General features: G+C 42.9%; 2 protein-coding genes across 2 annotated transcripts in view; one reads left to right on the top strand and one right to left on the bottom strand.

The window, feature by feature from the left end:
* The window catches only part of YTHDF1 (YTH N6-methyladenosine RNA binding protein F1), a 218641-nt gene that overhangs the window by 15718 nt on the left and 186585 nt on the right, over positions 1–16338 (bottom strand). Inside the window, exon 8 of the transcript XR_009726685.1 lies at positions 137–289. The gene's annotated coding sequence lies outside the window, so the exon portion shown is untranslated. The remainder of the gene's footprint in view (positions 1–136; positions 290–16338) is intronic.
* The window catches only part of ARFGAP1 (ADP ribosylation factor GTPase activating protein 1), a 280382-nt gene continuing 279023 nt past the window's right edge, over positions 14980–16338 (top strand). Inside the window, exon 1 of the mRNA XM_061361574.1 lies at positions 14980–14985. The gene's annotated coding sequence lies outside the window, so the exon portion shown is untranslated. The remainder of the gene's footprint in view (positions 14986–16338) is intronic.

The following is a 16338-nucleotide window of genomic DNA, read 5'->3' as shown; positions in this document are numbered from 1 at the left end:
AATGATGGATGTGCATATTTATTTGCTCTGTGACTTCCATGTCAGGTTTGTCATATTTCCTCAAATTACTAGTTAAACCAAGGTTTTGTGTTCTGTTTTGTTTTTGTTTCTGCTGAAGCCTGCAGGCTCAACATACCTTATAAAAATCAAGCTGTAATTTATCTGCTCCATAGATCATGTGTAACAATAATCACTCTGGAGTCTGTGCTGGGTTCTGATTTCTGGCTTTGTTGGAAGAGATGTATGAAATGAACAAAAAGCTTCCTGATTTTCATACTCTGTAATAAACCTGAAATATGGAGAGAGGTGAAACATGTATTTAAATTAAACCGTGGAATCATGACAAAGGAGCACAGAGAAATACACGCACACAGACACATATTATGCAATGGCACAGTATTATTTCTCTTACCAGATGGACCTCTACAACTTATGTATATACTGCATGTTGCATACGTATAGCAGTTGAACTAGTGAAGCAGTTTTTACCCTCAACTTGGGCTCATCAAAACGTTGCATATGTTAACTTGCATTTTGCAGGGACGAAAACCTTTGCCAAGATAAAAACGTGTGGACCCCCACATGGGATAACATTCGCAGGCGCTACCCGCAATAGCAAAGTGATAGTTCACACTAAATTCACTGCTCGGTGTTAATGTGAATGTTTGTTTCACAGATGGGTAATTTTGGAAAGGCCACGAGCAAACTTCAGAATTTGTTGTAGATGTTTGCAAGAATAAAGCTAAACAAAAAAGGCTAAAATTATTAGAGGAACAATCGAACTGTATACAAACGGGTGGAAAACCTCCCTGGTGATTGTTGTAGCTTCAATTCCTCCCGGACCCACAACCACACACACCTATGTGAAGGCATGGAATAATATTAATATCTTGAACTATTTCTCATTGCCCTGGGTGGGCAGTTCCTCCCACAGCTGAATTGCCTTTTGCAAGGCATCACTCTCCCTGTTTTGTTTATTGCAACACAGAATAGGTGATTCATCTTGCAGATGTTAGAGAAGCACCTCTCCATCTGGGGATGTGAGCTGGGCGCTAGACGCTGTGTAAAGCCTCTTGCCAGGGGCACACCAGTCCTTTGGCAATGCAGGGGTTAATAAGCATTGAAGTGCTGTCACCACCATGGCCCCAAGGAAGCCGAGGGCTGGGTAAAGATTTCTGGTCCACTGGCCATAAGAACGGAGCAACAACAACGCTCTGGTATTAGGAACAGAATGTGATTTTAAAACGAATTAATTCTCTGCTGTGCACTTTGTGTGAGGGATGCAGCCCCATTTTGATGGTGGGAGAGGTTCCTCCTTCACTCCCCAGCTAAAGCAATGCCTGAGACTGTGAGGAGAAAACATCCTGGGAGGCACTTTCCAAATGACTGAGGTCCATTTAGCCCGCAGCCTTAGTTAAAGGGCAAAGCCAATTCTGCCTCCAGCTCCCCAAAGTCTCTCTTGCCTTTTTTTTCCCATTAAAAAAACCCCAAACTGCAGTGGCATTATCATTAAGAAACCCAACAGAAGCCTGGAAGAAGCGATTAGCACATACCAGAGTGACAGGGCTGCTAGGAAAGGGAAAAAATAGACAACATCAGTGCAATGTACCATTAAAAGTATGGAGTGACAGATGACAGTTGGTCTGTGATGGGGTGATTCAGCTAAATGGTAAACAGAAGGGCGAATTCTGATCTCGCTTATGCCAACATAAACCTTGGGTTGCAGAGGAGCTGCTTCACGTCTCTAGTACCGGAGTCGAGCCCATAAAAGCTGTGACTCAGCCAGATAATCTCTGACAACTGCTAGCATGGTGGTAAATATGGCAACGTGGCAGGCTGGAAAAGAGACTAAAAAAAGTTTCCCTTCCACACTTCCAAACCAAAATGTTTCAGAGCTTTTTTTGCTCAAAAGAGCATTAAAGATTTCAATAGTAATAATAGAAGTGGTTAAGAAATGTCAAGGTAAACCATATTCTTTTTCCAGGTTGGATAAATTATATTGATTAAGGCCAAATTAATGAGGTTGTTGAGTCAAGGAGTTCAAAACTGAGTTATTCCAATAACTCCAGTCCCTACAGACTGAACTTGATGGACACTTTACGCAATGATTAGTGGCAACGCAGAGGATGGACACTAACTCACATCTGCATGAGATGAATGAGGAAAGGTTTTTAAAAGGAGATATTGCTATGAAAATCTTTAGCACTTCATTTTGCTTCAAAGAAAGGATCCCATTTAAAACATATGCTACCCTCTTTGTGTGGGCAGGCGTGCAAACACTAATGCGGGCCCTAGCAAACTGCAAATTAGAGCTGAAGTCTTACTGAAGCCAAAGCTAAAACTCTCCCATCTTGCTGCGGCTTCCGCGTGATAAAGCTGGCTGCTCTCTGATTTTAGCACTGAGATGTCTGAAACTCAAAGGGGTGGATTCAGCTTGTCCTGCCGCCTGGGCTGCCCAAGACCTCTCATCCCTTCACCCATCAGCACCATCTGGCACCATGTTGTTGGATTCAACAAATTACAGCCTAACAAATTATTAGGATGCTTTAGTGATTAAAAGAAGAAATTCCCTTTTTTCTGTCTGTGGTTTAATTTGTGGGGTATCTGTATTTTCACTGATCGTGTCTGATTTCACCAGGAAGCTACAGAACTAAAAATAAGCCATTTCTCATGGAAAACGTCATATTTTTCACATATTAGCTGGTCTGAATGGCAGCTCTGCACAGAGCTGTGAAGATCTAAAGTCTGCCTCTGATGTGTATACAGAAGTTAGGATGCCCACCTAGAAACCCATCGGCCTGAGTGGGAATGGCTGGAGAAGGGGCTATCCCATGGGAGACCAGTGCTGCAGCAGGAGAGGAGGGGGGAAGTGCCTGTTTGTATCTACTCTCCTCACCTTCCAAGGCTTCAGGAAAGTCGGGATCACTCAGAGCTGTTTTAAGATCTGGGGAAAGCTTTTTGTATTAAGCAGAATGAGTTTCTCATGCGGGTCTAGGAAATAAAGCCATGCAGAAGCATTCACCTCATTTGGAGGAAAGCCACCAAAAAATATATGGATTGTGGAATTACTTTTTGCTGAGATGGGAATTCAGATTTTATTCCTTTTATTACGTTTTATTTCTTGTGTCATTACAGCATACACAAGCAGATTATTCCCCAGCTACGAAAACAGTTGTAGCGAGATGCTGCAGTTGAAAAGAACAAAACAGGCAACAGTTCCACGTTCTCAGTTAAGATAATTATGTTAATATTAATGGCTATTAATTTCTGTTTATTTTACAAATATTGTATTAGGAAAGTAGCTTTCAAATTCACACCTCACCAAATGCTTTTCAACAATGATTTGTTTCATTAATTTTATCAGCTGCATCCCTTGTTTTTTTATAGCACGTTCTTTTGCTGAGAGACATTAATCCGTGGTAGAGCATCCTAAAAGTCTGTGCGGAGGAACTGAGCTGATAGATGTCGGTGTACAGGCTACCCACTACTGTCAATATTTCAATTTGAGGCGTAGTGGAGGCACATAATAAATTCCTGATCTTTTAATTGTTATTTCAAAGAAGTCTTGAAAAATTCCTGTGTATATTTTTGCACTCTTTTAACATACAGATGAGCCCCTAATGCTCAAATATCGAATTATGTGTGATACGGGTTAGGTAATAAACCCTATGGTATTATTTTTAGAACACCTATAAAAATAACTAACACAGTTTAAAGTCAATGTCTTAGTCAAACATCCAATGCAGGATTAGCTTTTAGTTGAATCCACTATCTACCATTTCCTAGTTTCTCACTAATAAATATAAAATGCTAATGGAAAGGGAACAGGAAAATATTCTTCATATGCTAAATTTACCTTATATTCAGAATGCAAAAGTGATGTGCCAAGTGTTTAGCTGGTTAAAAAGAACAAAGTGCTTTAATGCTCACACCTGAATGAAAAAGAGATCAGTGCACATGTTATTTAAAATGTTTCCTTTAAAATGTTAAGTTTAGAAATTGTCATGGCTGTCTAAAATGGAAAGAGTAGAGAGGGGTAACCGACACCCAATTTTGCTACTGATTTAATGAAGATTCATTCTTCCTGCTCTAACTGCTCATTTTTTGAAGGTATTCTGCTCCTGGGTATTTCCAGTTGTACCCTCACGCCCTGTTACCCATTGAAGGGACATGAATGGGCAAGAGGCATGAGGGAGCAGAGCCTGGAGCCCTCCAGCATGACCAGCTCCATTTGGGTTACATTTGGGTTGCATTCTATACATAGAATCATAGCATTATGGAATCATAGAATGGTTTAAGTTGGAAGAAACCTTAACACTAGACAAGGCTGCTCAAATCCCATTCACCTCCATATTACTCTTTATATATTCCTTAACACCTATTTATTTATTCTTATTTATTCTTTAATACTTGTGTACCAGTGTGCTGTATGTGCTGTAACCAGGGAGCTGCATACAATATTACACCTCCCAGACAATAAACTCTTTCCCAAAAGGCAGGGATGAAGGTCTGCAGAGCCTTGTTCCAGATAAGGGCAAGCCCTGGGTAAGGGTTTTACAGGCTGGAATAACCACGGTCTGTGCTTCCCTGTCAATTCTCTGTGAATGCTCCACTAGATGCTGAATTCCTCTGCTAGAAACTGGAGATGGAGCTAAAATTCAGGTCTTGCAATCAAGCTGCCTTGTGCTGTGCTGACTCTCATGTCTGGTGAGCCCCATCATGAATCAGAGTGGGAATGCTAATAGGGAAACATCACAATAAAATGGGTGCAGTTACATTCTCACCTCTCTTCCCAGTTTGCTGGACCAGATTTCTTTGTCCCTTAAAATGCAACTAAAACCCAACGAAGTCAATAGTAAAACCAGTTGACTAGACCCTGACCAACCCCAGCAGGCAATGCTGTTGAATTAACACAAGTCACATTAACACAAGTCACACATCAGTTTACCTCCCTGTCTTTCCCCAAAGCAGAGAGAGAATCCTGGTTTTCCTATTTCTTTCTCTGGACCTTGGCCAGCTGAACAGAGGTCAAATACGTCAAGCTGGGTCTAAACTACAGGAAAAAAAATGAGCTGCATCTCAACCTTTTCCTCTAGCAGAGTGACAATATAATTCATGTTTATATTCCTGCCTTTGCCACTGTCCTGCTGTTTGACCTTGGGGAAGTCACTTCATCTTTTTGGACCTTCATTTCTCCTCCAGCTCATTTCTTTTGTATTTAGAGTAATATGGGGCAAAACCAGACTCATATCTAGGGAACAAAACCTGGCTTATGCTGTGCATTTGCATTGGTACTACATAGAGCACCCAACTCCTGGACTTGAGGTCTCAGGCAGAAACAATATGAGCACAAATTCCAAGCTATGGGATAAATGTAAAGCAATGTGTTGCCTCCATGCATGCACACATGCCGTGTGTTTTCAGTATTCCTTGCATGCTTAAGATGACTCAGAAGAATTTGTTCCCAACCACCCAAATTAGCAGGCAGCCTCTTTCATGCAGAGCAGCACTGTGCCCACCAATTCTGCCATTGCAGCAGAGAAAGCAAAACACTCGCTCTGTGCTGAGCTGTGATTGAATTTGTTCAGATTAGACTGGGACCAAGCAAACTTGAAATGCCTTCATTTGAGCGAAGCTCCCATTTTGATGGAGATGCTTGGCTGTCTTCAGATCTAATTTCAGTATCCAAACACTTCAATTTCCCCATAAGAATGTGTTCAAACACCGCTTAACTGCTATTCTTCTCCCTTGCTGCAGAGCTGAGAAGTCATCACATCAGATGAGGATTCATTATAAGGTTGACAATTTGCCCCTTCCCTTCAAAAAACCTCAGCAGAGCTTCATTCCTCTAGCCCACACCAAGTCTCATCTGAAGCCTTCCCTGCTGCTCATAGACACCTAAAATACAGAGTTTCATGATTAAACCCATTCTCACCCCCTCTAAACAAGCAAACATATAACAAAAGAGGGAAGAAATTATCTCTAAGGTGGGCTGATGGATGTAAAGAGCTTATATGTTAATCATTAGCAGGAAAAAAAATCCTGGCTGCTCACAGTGCCCTAAAGTCAGGAAGAAAGAAAGGGAGAGATAAACAGGGGATGTGGACATCAGGAAGAGAAAAAAGGAGAGACTGAGAAATACAAAGTGCTGCTGCCCTGAGTATTATTGTCCGCAGAGCAAGGCACTGTCAGAGCCCTGCCCAGACCTGTTAGCTCGAGTATTCAACTTCTAAACTGCCTGTAAATCCTGTGGTGAGTCCCTTGGGCTCCAGCTCACCCATACACCCCTGGGTGGGAGCATCTCCCTGCTGCCCCCCATCCCACTATCGGGAATGCCATCAGAGGGGTGGGAGGCAGGGCAGACCAAGCAAGCCCCCTTTGCTCTTGAGTCTGTGATCTCTTTTATACCCATCACTCATTCATTCATTAATTTCTCCCCTTGTTTGCAAAATAAAGGCTATTTCTTTATTTCCTTCTTTATTTGTGATTATTATGTTATCATTTGGGTGTCCCCGGTCTGGAAGGAGTTAAAGTAATTATCTCCTCGGATGTCCACAGCAGCACCACATCCCCGCTGTGCTCCATCAGAGCTGCTGGGGCAGTGTCAGCGCTGACTTCACCTCGGCGCGTTGCAGCATCGCGCGGTGCCCAACTGCTGGAGTTTGCTAATTTGTGTGTTTTCACTCGAGGCCTGCTGATTCAATCATTTTAAAGATGCCCATTTCTTCCAAGCCAGGGATTTTATGACTCTAAGGATTAGAAGCTGTTATCCCAACAAACCCTGGAGCTCTATATATTCTGATTTTATGGTAAGCTTCACTAATAAACTGTTTAAAACATATGCTAATTGTGTTTATTGTATTCTTTAATTATCATATGTATCATTAAAGATGTACTATCCCGTTTGGAATCCTAATACCTAATGCCCTCCTTTTTCTTTTTTTGTAACCGTTGCACAGTACTGCATTACTTTAAAAAATAAAAGAAAGGAAACATATATATATATATTAACAATTTATTCAGTTTTCATTGTTTATTTAAAAGTAGAGGTTTTGTATTTAATCTGAAATCTCTCTTGTGAAGAAAGGCAGGCAGGGAATGACATAACAAAACGTGGCATTCTGTCTCTGTGCATTTTATTCCTTAATTCCTATTTTAAATATGCCTCCCTATAGTCTATTCTGCTTAGTTTTCTGTTTTCAGAGTGCTCACAATGATAATTTGTAGAGCTCAGATGGGTTACAAAAGATCAGAATAATTGTCCCCTCATTTTTGTTATAGCTTATTTTTCTTATCATACGTACACACACTCGTATACACACTCCAGCACGTGCATAATAAATAAGCGTATTATGTATATGCACACACACCCATGTATACATATGTATATTCACACTTATTCTTGTGCCAATTTTTTTCCTCAATTAATTAAGAGTTGTTTTTCCAAAGAAGAGATCCCAGTTGTCCTCCCCATGTGAGTAATTTTCACTGTTTTGAAGACTAATCGTGATCCTGAATGCGGATTTATCCTGCCCCTTTAAAATGAGGGCTTCCCCTGCATAATAAACCCCTCATATTTAGCACTGAGAATATATTCCCTTCCACTGACCTGCTCCCAACAGCCGAAACGTCTCCCAGTCCTGTTCACTATTGATTGCAGTGGCCTGCCCTGATTTCTCTGTTTGCTGGTTTGATTTGAGCTTGTGTTTTTTTCCCCACCTGGGAAAATTCACTGGGATTAACACAGGGGCATTCTGCTCACTGCTTACAAACAAAACAGCAACAAAATATATCCAAGTGTTTTTTTTTCAGTCAAGGGAAAGGGATGTGGGGAGGAAAGGCGCATGTGCAGTGAGATTGGTCCTCGGTCATCAATACTGCAGATGCGAATAATAAATATGTGCAGACACACACCAGCAAAATGTGGGCATGCACATTTATCCCAGGCTCATTCCACTAGGTCATACACACTCATCTGCTCCTGCCCAGATCTTTAAAGCTCTTTTTTTCCCTGTACATTTGAGGGATATCCTGGGAAAACATGATTATCCCAACAGAGAGTTATGTCTTGATGCAAAAGAATGACACTACAGGGCTGCCTCACTGCTGGCGCAGCAGGAGTTTGCTCTCAGGAATTGATCAATCAGACTTTTTTTGTTTTAGTTGGTGAAGAATATTTCCTTTAGGTACCAGATGCTAATGTCATACCACGAATGAAGCCGCTTCTGTAAATTGCACAATGTTGTTTGCATTCAGTCACTCAAAATAGCATTGAAAAGTGGTGAGGCTGCTCTGTGTTAGAGTTAAAACTCCTATTTCCAGGCAGAAAAGAGTCTGCTTGGGTATCCAAGCTGTGATAAAACAATGGGATTTGGATTCTGATAAAAGCCTTTAATATACATCTTAAATAACTGTATAATTGGACCAAAAGTAATTTATAAAACCATATAATTTTGGTTTCTAAATGGCAACCATCAGCCTGCAGCATCCTCGTCACGTAAATACAGGGCTTAATGTCAGGTTCAGACTCTCTTTTTGGGGGTGCTGGGTGAATTTGGAATAAGCTGCCTGCGTTTTTCACTTGCTGGGGTCATTAACAATGTCATTAATGGTTAGATTTGCCTTTTTGGAGATTCAGCCTGTGTGCGCTTGTTGGTTTGCCATCCCAGACCTGGGTGCACTCCAATAACATAGTGGATTGTATAACATCAAGACAAACCTACTGCAATTGGAGACCTCTCATCCATGTGAAGAGGAAGGTCGATTTTGCCCTAGTGTCTGTGGGTTTAATAGTTCACCTCAGCACACGGGTATTGGGTTATCTGAGGGATGCTGGGCAGAGAACATCTGCCTGCTTGCACCAGGCAGCCAGCACAGTCTGCCCTTGCTGCAGCCCCTGGAAATGATCGCTTCACACCGCCCCAAACAAATTAAAGCATCGCCCTCTCTCCCCAGTATATTAATGGATTTTATGCTCTTTTTAAAATTGTGCTGTTTTCAAACACGAATACATTTGAATGTCAGACTCTAGTACCCAAATATAAATGTCAAGACCTCTGTACATCTCTGGCATGTAGGAACTAATTTAATCATCTCAGTGAAGCGATTTCAGCTCAGACAATCACTTTGTTCGAGTGGAAGGGTTATGAAGAGGGTGCAGAGTTGCAGGAGAGTGCTTACACACTATTTAGGGCCATGCTTTTTTTATATAAAGAAAACTAAGATGGGCATGTGTTCATGAGTGGAAATTCCCAGCCCCTGCCCAGCTGATGGAGATGGGTAATTGTATCTTGTGTTAAGAACAATGATGCATAGCACTAAGGAATATTAGGTTTTCATTTGTTGGGGGGAAAATGGGGGAAAAAGGGATAGGAAATGACTGTTTTTTCTCCAGTGATTGGAGAAAAAAGGGACAATCTTGTGGAATAGAGGATGCTTGGTCACTGTGCACTGCTCGGCTCTCTGTGTGGGTGATCACACTGGCTGCGTGCAGAGATAAAGCAAGTATGGGTGCAAAATCAGCTACTGTTCTATGTAGGGACTGTGGGCCTCCTTCTGAAATTCAACTTACATGGTTTCATTTGTGCTTTTTACAAACCACATTTAAAAAAAAGGCAAAGGCAGGGCAGGCGGTATTTTATTCAAGGTATGACAGCTATACAGCACTAGCAGAAAGAGTTCATTCTCTCTGTGGTCTAGCTACGTGCAGCAATCACATTACTCAACCATAACCTGTATCTTCAGTTTGTCTTAGAAGGAAGGAAGGTTTCTCCTAAATTTCTGGGGGAGTTAGGATTGACTCCAGGCCTTTTGTGGGCAAAACCTCCCATTGGGGTCATCAGCAGGAGCACAATGATTGCATGAGAAAGACCAAGCAACATCACACCTACTTTATGGGGTTTCTGGAGGATCAGAGAGGCTTCCAATGAGGTTTCATTGTTGGAAAAAGATGAGAAGGAGCAAGAGGAAGGGTGGATCAGAGCCTGGAGGTTGTGCATGGGGAATAGGATCACAGGGGTGAGACTAAAAGGCTGGCTGGGGACTGCAGATTTAATATAGGAAGGCCATGCATCAATCCGACCGGTCCATGTGTGTAGGGAATGGTTGGCAATGTTCTTCTCCTGAGCATCATCTCCCAAACTGCAGCCTGGCACAGTTTACACATGCTCATCCCCTGCCTGATAAAGTCACTGGGATAAGCCTGGGTTTAGCACGGATCGCATTCTCCTGTCTTGAATTTAGAACTTCTATCCCTAATCCTGCCTCCACAAGTAGCAGGATTAAAAAGTCAGAGCTCAAATAATTTTGCTACTGTTTCAAGCGCCCCCAACCAAACCAAACCGAAAGAGTAATCAGAAGTGCAATCCATTCTGGAGAGCTTTGGTGAAAGAGGCTTAATTTGTTGGATTACTTGTTACAATTAGATGCAGCCTAGATGATATCAAATTATATTAATAGCTCTAACATTTCGTAAGTGTTAGTATGAAAACCGCCCAGCCTTGATAATGAAAACACGCACAAGCGAGCTTTGAAAAACAATCAAAAATCAATCCGAGGTGTCAAGCTGAACATATCAATGAGACAGTTTGCAGTCAGAGGGTTTGCTTATGAAGTGCTGTCAACAGTCAACGCTACACTTGTCTGATCCGTCCAGCTCCGCTAAGTGGAAAGATTTCTCTTTATTTTAACCCAATAGAAGAGAAAGGGAAAAAAACAACCCAGGAAAATGTAAGCCACGGTAATTCATCTCAAGTATCCTGAAGGACAATTAGCAACAAAGGCTAGCAGTGGTAAGCCTGCTCTTTGGTGTGGTTTGGAGATCCGGGGCTGTAATTATTGAGCCATCCTGCTGAATAGCACAATCAATGCTTGACGGCTGCATGGCAGAGCGCCGGTGCGAGGGCTTGAGCTCTTGTGTAAATGAAACGTCAGGCTGGGGGAGAAGGGGCCGTTGTGTTTACCCGGGCTCTGATTAGCTTCCAGCGAACAATGAGTTTGCAATCGACGCAAGACATTTTAATGGTGTTGTTGGGATCTTTCTTAATAGGTGGTTCGGATGATAGAAAGGGAGGGAGAAAAGCACTGGAGAGGAGGAGGAATTTCCCCCACGCCGTGCAGGTGCATGAATCCAGCCCTGCTCCTCAGAGGAAAGGCTCTTCCCGGCCGGACTGTGGTCCTTAGCACCGGCAGAGCCACACTGGAAGCAGCCACAAGGGATCAGAGCCATGGGACCACAGCACAGTCCTGCCAGGCTTCATGACTGGCTGAGCAGGTGACATGGTTTTGCAGCCGACTACACAGTTTCCTACCCAAAGGTCCACAAGCCTCTCACCTCTTGCTCCCTTGAGCATGTCTCTTGCTCCCTCTTCCATCATATTTGTACTCTTTTCCCCCATCTCTTCCCAAAATAAACTTCTCTCCTGCAGCACCGAGATTTCCAGCCTTCCCTTCAAATTCCTGCCTAATTTCTCACAGACACATCTCTATTCTTGTCATGTCTTACTTCCCCCTTTCACAGCAGAAATATTTATCAAACTGTTCTTCAAACCTGCCGATAGCTTCACTTCTCCCGTCCCTTTTCCCAGCACTGCTCCTTATATCACAAAATCATCCGTGCCTCTGTGTGCCGAATGAACATCCAAGCTCGAGCCAAAGATGTTCTGGGAGAGTTTTCTGAATGCACATCCGGAGATCAGGGGCTTTACCAGATTTCTGTCGTTGTTCAAAGGTATTTGCTAATCCCTTTTTCGCAGTGACTGCAAATATTCCAGCCTTGGACACTGTTGCTCAGTGGGGAAGGGACAGGTAAACCCAGTGCCTTGTTCCCAGCTGCATGCCAGAAGAGCAAAGCTTCATTGCCATTGCCAGCATACATAGGAGAATTTCCTTTCTGGTTGTGTGTAGACTGTAATGCTCGTCCCTTCAGGAAAACAGGGATACCAATGTAAATAAATAACCTGTAGAATATACATCACTCTGTGCTTATGTTCATTGCAGGGGTGTCAACCCACCCCCCCCGAATGAAACAGCCCTGGTGCTAAGCCTGGAGAACACAAATGATAACAGGAATATACAAATGTTTTGGGAATACCTTTGCTTTATTCACTTCATCCTCATTCAAACACACTTTTGCAGCCAACCTGTTCTGTATTTAACCCCCCCCCCCCCCAGTGAGATTATGCACATCCTACCCAGACCCTGCCAACACTGGAGCTGGTACATGAGATGCCCAGCTCCTGCCATTCAGCTCTAATGAGGAGTTTAGTCCCATATTCCTCCTCCAGCCACAGGAACTGCTCAGCCACACAGCAAAGCAAGGCTGGAGGCCTGTAAGGTGCTTGGGGCAGGCATCGTACCTTCCCTGTAAACCACAACGCACCTCCTCAGTGGAAGGCAAACTCTGCAGATGTAATTGATTAGTAACTATCAGCTAATTACAGGGTAATCACATGATTATTTTTGCTTTGCAAACTGAATAGTTGCCATGAGATTGAATAATTGTGTGGGGCAATTTTACACGCAGGCACATACTAATGCTGAGTAAAACCAGATAATCTACAGGCTGCATACAGCAGGTAGGATTATTTTGCTCCTATCACTGTATAAGTCCAGCATGCACATCTTTGCATCGTGTACTTCTAAATGGATGTTTGGATGCTCTAAAGTCGAACTGAAAGATAAGTAATTGCTCTACCAGCATTACTAGAATTAAATGCAACCCCCAAAACCTTTGCCAAGGCAGCATCTTTGCAGCTCTGCCAGCTCAAAGGGAAAATGTAATGCTTCTGCCCTGTGGAGGAAGGTTTGGGCTACTGCTTGCCCAGGAAGGAGAGGAGGAACAACAGAGGCATGGATATGCCACAGAAGCACACATTGGTTAACCTGGGGACTTATTTGCCTGCAGCCCATGTAGCCGACACGGTTGCACTTGCAACCAAGTGCAAACATTCCTCTCTTTTCCCCAGACCTGGTCACAAAACCTAGACACAGTGGTTGGAATAAGTTGTCCCTTCACAGCTTATTAAAATGTTGGTATTGGCAGGAGAATTGATCAAATCCCAGCAATGCAACCCAAATATTGCCACAGATGGGTTGAACACGGTACCAGTAACCAAACTGAAGGAATGATTTTCTCTGTTGGCAGTTTGATTTGAAAGGCACTCTAGCTTCTCAATGTCTCTTTCCTAGGGAAGATGTTTAAACATTTCAAGCCATTTTCAATATCATTGATTCAAATATTGAAAGGGTTAAAGCTGGGCAAGACCATGTTCTTTTTTGGCTCTCAATATTGTGGAATCAAACCTGCAGGATAAATGCTCCCACAGAAGAGGCCTGTATTTTCTAAGTTTAATGGAAGTATAAATGCTTCCCTGGCCAGAGAATCCTAAAGCTTCCCAAAGCTTCCTTCATCTCGGGATTCCTGCAAAAAGCACTGGAACAACTAAGGTAGGACTGACTGCGGGAAAAACTCCCCACTTCAGTGATGTAGAAAAAGAATATATAAGGAACTAACAAACATCTGGATTAGATAAATGCTGGTATTAATTTAAGTTTGGCATTAGAAGATACATTTCTGTGTGAGCCAAGAGCCAGCAGAATGTACATGGGAACACTTTCAGTTTTTATCCAGGAAAAGTTAATACAAGAAACAAATGCCATGAGCACACTGATGAATGGTTCAGATCCTCAGTCGATGGAACTAAGCCTCCATCCTTTGTTGCAATGCAGATGCAGGGATTTACCCCAGCTGAGGCTTCAGCTCAGTCTATGGAAACACTGTCAATGCCAAGAAGTCACTAGGCACTAACTGGGAAGGAAGGAAGCTGGAGCAGGGGGGCTGTCTTTTTGTATTTCTTAAGGAAACATTGAAGGAAACACAAATAGAATCTATCTATAAGGCCACACTGCTATCAAAGGATTTGGGTAAAAGAAAAACAGCTTGGGCCTCACTCTTGTATTGCAGTGTCCTCAGAAGCTGACATTGGACATCAGCACAGTGCCCGAAATGGACTAAAATATGTGCAGGAAAGAATCTCTCAGAATGGGTTACGCTTGTTTTACACGGAGCCATACATACAGCCTGATTCAAAGATAAAACCAAGGGAAAATAACACATTCTTTCCTAGCAAGAATATTTTTGCTCCCAGAAGAGAACTTACTGGTAATGTTGCAGATGAAACTAGAGTGAAACTGAAGGTCGTACACCCTCACTGATCTGAATTTGGAAGAGCAGAGCCACTACTCAAGTGTTTCAGAATGCCCCTTGCTCCCCCCACTCCGTGTACTCCAGTGTGCATCAGCATTTCTTTTAGTTTCCAGGGGTGGATTTTTGTAACTGGAAATTATATGTATCATGCAAACTCTTAATATCTCTGGATTTGAAAGTCTCAGTGGTTAAACGAAGAACTGTGTTAGAAGTAGAAAGGAAAGGTTGAAAGCTGTAAGGGAGGAGAAAACAGGAGGAGAAAAAAACAGGGTCACCTGGTTACAGTCAGACAAAAGCCACATTTCAAATATGTACCCTGTAATTTAGTCAAAATGGAAAGGATGGGAAAAAGGTCAATATTGTTTTAAATGAGACTAACAGCTTCCTTTATGTAATGGGTGAACTCCAGTGTGGTTCCGGATGATTGGCAATTTAGCTGCTCAGGAAAAAAAAAGGTTAAACTTATCAGCACCCAAAAGTGCCAGCAATTTATTTCTGTCACTTTCCTACAAATTAACCTGTTTTAAGGCATCCTGAACCTCATCAGCAAGCCCAGGTGTGCTTGGGAATGAGGGTCACCACCAGGTCCATGTGTGCAGGGGGAATGTGACAGCCGCCCTTTGAGGCAGCAGCTGCACAAAGGAGCTCTTGGGTGGAAGAGTCTGATGAGGAGAGGGCTTAGATTTACTAAAAGGAAACCATATACTCAAAACGTCCTCAAACGAGCAAGGTTTGGTCAAGCCAAACACTAATGTGTATCTCAAGGTCTGAGGCTCTCTGTCTGCCTGCAGGTGTAAAGGATGGATGGATGCTCCAGGGGTATGAGCTTGCTTAGCTCTGCTGCATCAGAAAGTATTTAAGGACCTGGGTCTTGCACAGAACAATCCCCGGCTTTCAAACACAAACAATATGGACAAGCAAAGAAAAGCATGTCTCTAACCCTGCCCTCTCACACACCTTTAGTCATCCAGTTTCGAAAGCTTGTCATACACGTGCATGTAACTGGGTTTCTTAGGCTGTAATTCCCAGAGACAGCACAGAGAAAACACCCTCTTCCACAGCCACAGCATCTGTCTGCCCTGCTGTCTGCCTGCCTGTTGGGTTGAACACATGTTTAGGGACAAACATAAGGTTGCATTCCCATCAGCAGTGACAGTCTCAAGCAAAGGGGTGGCCACAGCTTCAGTATGTGCCCAGGCAAGAAGGTTTCCCATCATCTTATTTTTTTACTGGGCAGCTCTTGATCAATCTCCATTGATTTTTCCTGCAGGATTGGTTTGGCTTTAAGCTGCACCCTTCACTGGTGAAGTGGCTTGTGAAAGGATGAACTGTGACTGAGGAGGGGATGGGAGAAAGATAGTCAGCAGCAGGGGTTGAGAAAGGCTCCTGGCATCACTTCTGCTTGGAAATGGGCTGGGCAAGCTGGAGAAATGATGCAGATGGAGCCAGGGAGGGCCAAGAGTTACTGAAAAGTACAGGAAGGAAAGAGAGCAGGAAAATTACTTCTTTTTTATATAAGTTTATATGAGGAACATGGGCTTATACAAGAGACGCTGGCTTAAACGAGACCTTTAGCATTAACATTTTCAAACAACAGTTGGTCTTTTCTTTCCATGCTAATTACAGCCTTTCTGAAAGACCAGGGCAGGTCCTCCTGTCACCCCGTGCGTACTGGGGCAGGGCAACGCTCTCTCACCCAGCACTCTGCAATTTCAGCAGAAAATAGCATTATTAATTTAAACATAATAGCTACAATTTTCAAGGGGACCAACATGAAAGGCTCGTGGATTAAGGCTCCTGTACCATTTGTGGCCAGAAGTTTCCATGGTCTAGATGTTGAGAAGCATAGCAGTACTGATCATCATAGTGAAGTGCTCAGCGCTCTGAGAAGCGGGTGGTTTTACCTGGTGCTGCCTCTCAGAGGGAACACTAACAGCTTTGATCTGAATCACTCAGTCTCACGGTTGATAAGGCTTTTAACTGGAACAGTGGTTTTCCTTTTAAAACATACCTAGTAGATAAAGCAGCATCTTTCAATATCTAGGTATTCTTAGTGTTGATTTTAAATACAAGGATGCTTGACTGGCTGCTCTATAGCGTAACAAAGCTCTTAACGATTGCTCCACATACAT

Source organism: Neopsephotus bourkii, unplaced genomic scaffold, assembly GCF_033783945.1.
Source record: "Neopsephotus bourkii isolate Nb327-2 ecotype Australia unplaced genomic scaffold, CSIRO-AGI_Nbou_v1 NB_1060, whole genome shotgun sequence".
Taxonomy (NCBI): Eukaryota; Metazoa; Chordata; class Aves; order Psittaciformes; family Psittacidae; genus Neopsephotus; species Neopsephotus bourkii.
The sequence above is the reverse complement of the archived record's forward strand: the minus strand, read 5'-3'. Positions and strand labels throughout refer to the sequence as shown.